The sequence below is a fragment of the Vanacampus margaritifer genome, chromosome 1 (genome assembly GCF_051991255.1).
Source record: "Vanacampus margaritifer isolate UIUO_Vmar chromosome 1, RoL_Vmar_1.0, whole genome shotgun sequence".
In the NCBI taxonomy this organism is placed as follows: Eukaryota; Metazoa; Chordata; class Actinopteri; order Syngnathiformes; family Syngnathidae; genus Vanacampus; species Vanacampus margaritifer.
Window position 1 is genome coordinate 66,177,792 of NC_135432.1, and position 8,822 is coordinate 66,186,613.

General features: G+C 39.8%; 1 protein-coding gene across 1 annotated transcript in view; it reads right to left on the reverse strand.

Annotated features, from left to right (window-relative positions):
• Positions 1-7,520: 7,520 nt before the first annotated feature.
• rps6ka5 (ribosomal protein S6 kinase, polypeptide 5) overlaps positions 7,521-8,822 on the reverse strand; it is a 32,196-nt gene continuing 30,894 nt past the window's right edge. Inside the window, exon 18 of the transcript XR_013293719.1 lies at positions 7,521-8,465. The gene's annotated coding sequence lies outside the window, so the exon portion shown is untranslated. The remainder of the gene's footprint in view (positions 8,466-8,822) is intronic.

Below are 8,822 nucleotides of genomic sequence, written 5' to 3' on the forward strand. Positions count from 1 at the left end.
GTGCCAAAGGTTCATGTCCATCAGCACACTTAATGCTAGCACAGGGTCAACTTGCATGTGTACAAAGGAGAATTGTTTCCTTTGGGGGAAAAAAACATCCCACCAAGGACAGTTAGCCCCCCCCCGATAAAGTGAGATGGCGGAGGGGGAGAAAAAAGGTGAAAATGCGTCGAGATGAAAAGCGGCACTCGGTGGTGGGGGTCGGGACAAGGTCGCATCCCTCCTCCTCGTTTTTTCTCTCTGTCCTTTTGTGGTCCTCTCATCCGTCCAATTTTGCACAAGGAGAGGCAGCCGCGTCCACTCGCTGGCCTCCTGGCCAGCAGGGGGCGAAGGGTGAGTGTACAACGATTGTTGGGGATGTCCACAAACTTTTGTGCTCAAAGGCCGCAGTTGAGTTTTAAAGCGGAGACAAATTCAAATGTGTGAGTTAAAAAAAAGAAAGAAAAGATTTTAATAAAATGAAACTTTTTTTTTAAATTGAGTTATTTACAATCAATTTGATTCAAACTCGTGACATTTTTAAAGAAAAAAAACATGTTAAAATTTAAAATATTAATATAAATCATTTTTAAATGAATCCTTATTTATTTGAATGATAATTAAATGATACTTTATGAAGCAACTGACATTATTTAAAAAATTGTGTTTGATATAGGCAGTAGTTTGTTTCAATAAAATAATAAATAAAATATTTAAATTTTTGAATACATATAAATTTGAAATAGTACAATAATTTATTTCTAATAATGAAATAATATTCATTCTTTTTTTATTATTATTTTTATTCATGACTAATTCAATACTTTCTGGTGTTCTGAGCTCAACAACAAAAACAAGTTCTATGAAGATACTTTTCACACAAAGTCCCCTGGCACTCTAGATAACGCACTAACCCCCCCCCCCCCCTCCCTCCCCCTTCTTGGCGTATCCATAAACAAAATCAGGGGTTACAGTAAGGCTGCTAATCAAAGCAATCAGAGCTGTTTTCAGAGGTGTCGCGAAGCGCCACCGCCGCCGTGTTGGTCTCATCTCCGTCTTTGCTTTAATTACTTGATGCTGGAGGTGGCGGTGAGGGAGGGGGGGCTTTAGGGTTAGGGTTGGGGGGTTGGGGGGGGGCAGGGCTGGTGATTGTGCCTTATCACCTATCTGCGGGAATAAAAGACTAGCCAATTACTTTGTTTGGATGCTAATGATTGCGTTTCATTAGCGTCCGCTCTCAGCCGCCGCTAAACGGATGAATATGCCATAATTCCAATTATTTGGAATTATGAAAATTGCTTTTGAAAACGGGAGACGTGGCGGTTATCATCAGCCGCGCCAAAATGCCAATTTAATTCCTAGAACGCTTTTAATTGTCAGCGCTGCACATTAATCATTTAATTGTATTGTCTTTGCGATGCGCTAAAAACAGACGGCAGCGAGCACACCCACGCACTTTTCAAACACAGCCGTCACCGCCCACCCAGGCTGCCAACTTAGTACAAGGCAACAGATTACCTGGTTAGCTCATGGAGGCGGAACATTATTCATTTAAGATGGCCATCATAATCAATCTAGAATTTTGCTTGGAGACAATAAAAAAAAACTTTTGTGAACTCGAGCTGGTGAGCTCATAAAAGTGGAACCCAAATCGTTGTTAGCTCAAAGAGTTGGAACCAAATTATTTTAGATGGTCTCGTACCTTGGTTGGAAACGATTGAGAAAGCTACTTGAACATTAACTGATTAGCTTATAAAAAAGGGATCCTCAATCTTGGTTAGCTCATGAAGTTGGAACCAAATACTGTAAGATGGCATCTGTATTCCTTTAGGTATCTTGTTGGGGGAAGGGGGGTGAAAAACCGTAGTGAACCCAAGCTGGTTTGTAAAAGAACTTGATTAGCTCATGAAGGTGGAACCAAATACTGTAAGATGGTTTTCATAATCGATCAAGTATCTTGGTTGGAAACGATGAATGAAATGAATCTTAGTTGGTTAGCTGATAAAAGTGGAACCTTAATCTAGTTGAGCTCAAAGAGTTGGAACCAATTCCTTTAAAATGGTCTTCATAATCATTGAAATATCTTTTTTGGGGGGAGAAAATGAAAATTCTGTAAGGTTTACTACATATTTCTTCAGGTTTCTCTTGTATGTATTGTGGTGTTACATGGTTAGCTCATGAAGGTGGAACCAAATTCTTCAAGATGCTCCCAATAGACTTTTGTGTTCCTCTCGGTTATGTACTATATTATGAATAATATTACAGTGCATAATATTGTTTGACAGTGGAACCTGGTTAGCTCATGAAGGCGGAACCAAATTCTGTAAGATGGTTTTCATAATCGATCAAGTATCTTGGTTGGAAACGATGAATGAAATGAATCTTAGTTGGTTAGCTGATAAAAGTGGAACCTTAATCTAGTTGAGCTCAAAGAGTTGGAACCAATTCCTTTAAAATGGTCTTCATAATCATTTAAATATCTTTTTTGGGGGGAGAAAATGAAAATTCTGTAAGATTTACTACATATTCCTTCAGGTTTCTCTTGTATGTATTGTGGTGTTACATGGTTAGCTCATGAAGGTGGAACCAAATTCTTCAAGATGCTCCCAATAGACTTTTGTGTTCCTCTCGGTTATGTACTATATTATGAATAATATTACAGTGCATAATATTGTTTGACAGTGGAACCTGGTTAGCTCATGAAGGCGGAACCAAATTCCTCAAACATGTTTAATTGGGATTTCAGGTTTCTCTTGGTTGTAAAGTACATTATGAATACTATTATTATTGGGAATGAGATTATTCTATGAGTTTCGCCGGGTTAGCTTCTGACGGTGAAACCGAATTCTAGGAGCTTCGTTCACTCGGATTGGCAACATTCTGCTCCGTGAAGTCAAAAGAAGGTACAAGTGGAGAGATGGTGGATGAAACAAAGGTGTAGCATGCAGAGAGCGGGGGTAGTCTTGAGTGACAACCTTGAGAAGCTCTCCATCGTCTCCGCCGTTGAGAGGGAGGTCAAGTGCGCCCCCTCCAACTAACACACACACACACACACACACTGCCATGCAGCATCATCTCAGAATGAAGAGGGTCGCTACCCCCAAATGATTCCCACTTTACTTAATGTAATAATAATAAACACACGTGGTGTAAACATCCATCAGTCCTTTCACATACGCACTACGTACAAATCCTTGTCCGGTCGCATACACAAATGGGGTGAATGCAGATCTGTCCTTTCACACACACGCAGTTTGCCTAAAAATCTGCCGAAAATGAGGATTAAAAAAAAAAAAGTTATTGTAAATCCAATTAGACGCAAATACAATGAACTGGAATTGGTGTGAATCGTATAGGAATGAAATGCGGATTCACATTCATGTGAATCCAATTGCAATCGAATGGGGACTCAACTCAGGGTAAAATATGAATCAAATGGGAATAAAATGTGAAGAATTGAAATGAATTTAAATAAAATAAGAATGAATCAAATGTTAATTAAACGGGAATGGAATATAAAGCACATCATTAAATGGCAATCAAATGAGAATCAATGCAGATTATTGGAATCAAGTTGGAATTAAATGTGGGATGAAATGATAATCAAGTTGCCATTGTTGTGTCTGAAATCAGAATCAAATTGGAATCGGTGTGACGCCACTATAAATCAATGTGAGTGACAGGAAACGCTTTGAATCAAATATTGGTTAAAAGGGACTCAAATTGGAATAAAGTGGAATGGGATGAAATGTGAATCAAATTGAAATCAATGTGACTCATTAATTAAATGAAAAACGGGGAAACATTCAAGTAAGTGGGAATCAAATAATAATTAAATACTATTCCAAACATGTCAAGTGTAAATCTGATGGGAGTCAATTGTGATCAAATGTGAATCAAATATGCATTCAAATGTGAGTCAAATGGAAATGTTGTGAATCAAACAGAAATTCATTTAAACCAAATCAATAAAATGTGAATCAATCAGGGTGGAAATATGGATTGGATGAGAATCAAATCTGAATGAAAAGCGAATCAAACGAGAACCGGTGCCAATTGTCAGACTGGAATTCAAAATCGCTCCTTATGAGCCGTTAAGTGCGAGTAAGTTTTCAACATGGCGGACGGAAGGACGGCGACGGCGACGCATCGTGTTGACGCCAGACTCCGAACGAAGGCTGACGGCGTCAAAGAGAGAGAAAGAGAGAGAGAGAGAGGAAAAAGGAATAAAAGCGGCAGAGTGCACTCGGCGGACAAAAGCCTCGCGCCCTTGGTAACTTTCAATATCCACATTCTGCCTCTCGATACATTTTTTTTTTTTCTCCTATTCAAATGATTGAGGCCGTGACATTTTGGCAACTTGTCAAAAGCGTCTTGGGGGCAGCGGGTCAAGCGGCGCGCAACAAAGATGGAGGCGTCTGTGGGACGAGACCTCGCAACCCCTCCCCCTCGAACCCCTCCTCCTCCTCCACGGGGCTTTGCAATGAATGGGCATCCGGTGGGGACCAGCGCCTACACAATTGTGCCACCTTCTGGATTAAACGCGACGAGCCATCAAGGCCGCGTCAATGCGAACTTCAAGTGGCACTGCAAAGAAATCTTTGCTTTGCCCCCCCCCCCCCCCCCCCCCCCCTCTTCTTCTTTTCCAGAAATGTGGAGCACATTCTTCTTTTCAGCTCCGTCCTACAGACTAACGGACAACATAAAAGACATTTAATCCCCTAGAAAAGACATTTTTAATAGTATCCGTATTTTAAAACCCTAACTCCATTCAGTTATCAATTCTACTTTGAAACCCTCATTCTAGTTTGTGTTTTAGTTTCATTTGGAAACAAACAAACCTAGTTTTATAAAAACCCTAATTGGAGTTTAAAACCCTCATTTAATACATTTAATTTGTAATGCACTTTACATTTCTAAAGAAATCTCAAAGTGCTACAGGGAAAAGTTAAAACAAAATTACAATAAATTAAACAGTTTAAAACCATAAAATTTAGCACCAAAAAAAAAAGGCCTTTTTAAAAAGAAAGGTCTTGAGGATTTTAAAAAAAAAACTTCCACAGTCTGTGGAGCCTTCAGGGTCTCTCTGGAAGGGCATTCCAGAGCCGCTGGGTTTGAAAACCCAACCCTCGTCTAAAAACCCCAATTTTGAAACCTTAACCCTAATTTAAAACCCCAATCTGAGTTTAAAACCCCAATTTGAAACCCAAATCACAGTTTTAAACCCTAATATGAAACCTTAATTCAAAACCCTTACCCTAATTTTATACCCTAGTTTGAAACCCTAATTCAAACCCAAAACTTTGTTTGAAACCCTAGCCCGAGGCACCGCTTTGAAAACCCCAATTTGAAACGCAAAACCCGAATTGAGACCCTAAATTAAAACCCTAACCTTATAGTTTGAAACCCATGCAGTGGAATCCAGTGGTCGATTAAAGTATCTTCGTAATCCGTCGAAATTTTGCCAATTAAACACTGTTATCGTCCGACTTTCTGATGAAACAATAAATGCTGTTCAGTCGGCATCAAGTCAATGAAATGCAAAAAAAATTGACAAATGACATGTTTTTCCGCATCCTTCGTGTCCTCTCATTTGCCCATTAAGACGCAATGTCAGTATGTTTCGCAGGATTATGCTAATGCTAACGCTAATGCGCGTTGCCGACTTTTTTGTGCTTTAATCTACATACAGTTTGTTTTGTAATATTTTGCTTCGCGCTGTAATCCTTTTTATGGAAACAAGCCTCCACTTTATTGGCCAGTTGTAAAACCAGGTTGAAGGCTGCCTTGCATTTCCATCCGTGACGTTACAATGCGTGCGTGCGTGCGTTCCATCCGCACTAAATGAAGAGCACTCGTCCTTCATTGTTTTTTCGATTCCCGAGGCGGCTGCAAAACCAAACTTGTTTTTGCTGCGCTTTGAATGGGCCACCGTCTTTTTCCACGTTTGTCGATTGCGCCTTGGCGCTCTTTTCACGCACGCGGCGGCGGCGGCGGCGGCTCTCAAGGACCGAGCGAGCAAGGCCAGCTCGCTCGCTCAGGACAATAGGCGACCTATTTAGCCCAAGCCCACGCTCATTATTTTGTATTTTATTTAGTTTAGTTAGCTTAGCTTAGTTTTTCCTCCACGCTCTCCTTTTCCTCTCTTGCTGTGTTACTCTGATCTATTATTATTAGCATTATTATAATTAACATTAAATATGCTAGTTTTAGGGTTTTAAGTTTGGATTTTAAACAAGATTAGGGTTTTGATTTGAAGTCATGGTTAGGGTTTTAAATTGGGATATTAAGCAAAGATTAGGGTTTCAATTTAGGGTTTTATATATGGATTAGCGTTTCAAGCCAGGGTTCTGAAGCAGGCGTTTCAAGTCAGGGTAAGGGTTCTATGTTAAGATATTCAGCAAAAATGAGGTTTTCTGGGTTTCAAATTAAGGTTCAAAAGGCAAGGTTGGAGTTTCAAGTTTGGGTTTCAAAGGGTTATAGTTTCAACGTAAGGTTTCACGGCAGGTTTCTGGGTTTCAAGTTTGGGGTTTCAAGACAGTATTATGGGTTTTAAAATAGGGTTCAACGCTAGTGTTGAGGTTTAGCAATAGCATTTAAAAAAAGGGTTTCATTCCTGGATTAGGGGTTCAAATTAGGGTTTGAAGCCACACGGAAGGGTTGGAAGTCAGGTTTTCTAGACAGGGTTAGAATTTTAAAGTGTTTCAACCGACAGTTTTCAAGTTAGGGTTCAAGCATGGTACGGTTTCAAACCAGGATTAGGGTTTTAAATTAGGGTTTGAAGCCACAAGGAAGGGTTGGGAGTGAGTTTTTTTTAGACAGGGTTTGAACTTTAAAGCATTTCAACCAACAGTTTTCAAGTTTGAAGGATGGTAGGGTTTCAAATTAAGATTTCAAGGCAGGATTAGGGTTCCACATTTTTATTTCAAACCTGTATGGTTAGGGTTTCAAGTTAGACTTCTCACTATGCTCGCTTTTAGCGCTAGCTGTCATTTTCTCCCCTCTTAAGATGAAAGGAAAACATAGATTTGCCACGGAGTGCATTTCGTGGAAAAATAAAAAAATAAAATCGCTGTGGATGGTGGTGAAGTAGGGTGCTGAATAAAGACTCGATTCACCCAACGCATTAAGGCTGCCCGGTCGGTGGGGTGGCCTCGTCGAGCCACGCATGTTGCCGCCCAAGGTCTTTGCAGATCCATATCACTTCAGTACCGGCGCCACCTTCAAAGGCGGACTGCCATGGTAAACAGTTAGCTGCATGCGTGCATACGTTTTGTGAATATATGTGGATTAAGAACATCCCGTTCGCCGTACATGCATTCAAATTCCACTACTGTATAAAAAGAAGACCACAAAGAGAGAAAACTATGTTATTTCTCAAAAACGAACAAAGAGTTTTGCTAAAAGGCACAAGATGCGTTCAACGTCATAAGATTCAAGATCCAATGCTAACAGATGCTATGCTAACATATAGTATAGCAAGCTAAACATAAGAAGCGAGCAGCGGTGACTTGACATCATGAGCTTTAGTTAGACACTATTTCCTATTTTCCTAAGTGTTAAAATGCTAACATGCTAACTATTGATAGCACGATAGCAACATGAGCACAAAAAGACGCTGTGACAAATGAATAGATACTTTACATTTTGCCATGTAATCGGATGCTAATTCCAAACTGAAGTGTTCAAACGTTTACATGATAATGGTTGCTAGGCTAACACAATGCAAGATAGCAACTAAAGTACAAAAACACTAAGGAATAGGGATATTTTATATTTTCATTTTGCCCCACAATATAGTAGAAGTGTAAAAAAAACAAAAAAAACATCATTACGGTAGATTTAAAATAATTTTGCATTTTTACCCTCTTGTCGGGTGCTTTTAAAAGAGAAATTAACAAATGCTAACAGTTGGTATGCTAACATATAGCATGGTAGCAATGTGAGAATAAAAACAAGCTTTGTCATATTAATAGGAATTTTAGATTTTGCCATGATGGCTATTTTCAATGGCAAGGGCTCTAACGCTAACATGCTAGCTAGTGCATGCTAGTATGCTAACATCCTGGACAAAAACATTGTGAGGCATATTAATAGGGATTGGACATTTTCCCTATAGTTGTGTACTATTTACAATAAGAATGGATCAAATGCTAACATGCTAACAGTTGGCATGTTTACACGATAACGAGATCACAACCTAAGAACAAAAAAGGAAAGAATGTTGTGAAATGCTAACACGCTAGTTGACTGTTCCACAATGAAAGTCTTTCCAGAGTCATTCTTCAGCTCACTCCAGAAAGCACTCAGCTCTCTTCATCTGGAGAGACTGATGGACTACAATTTAAAAAGGAGGGCTGGGAGGGAGAGACGAGGTCCTTAACCACCCTGCTCGGTTCTCAGACCCCTCCGGACCCCCTTCTCTTGGCAGCTGCATTGTGAGGGTCCCATAAAGGACAGGAAGCGCGAGGGTCCTGAAGGTCAGCCTATGATGGATGCCAGGCACGCAATTTGATTTATTTTTTATTCTTCGCTTCTGATGTTTTGAATGATTGTTGTCATTTTGGATTTAAAAAAACAACATTTCAATTACGTTAAGTTAGAACGACAACCGTTCATTTTGATATTTTTGTGTTTCATTCTTGTCCATATCCAAGGTGCACATAAGTGGTGCGCCGGTGTGCATGAGGACTGGAAATTGAATATTGCGCCCCAGTTCAAGTCTACAATACTTTATTATTTTTTTCATAAAATTCTAACCATCTAAACTCAAAAAAATTGATGATGTCAGCAATGTGTGTGTGTGTGTTTGTGCGCGTGGGGGGGGGGGGGGGGGGATTCTG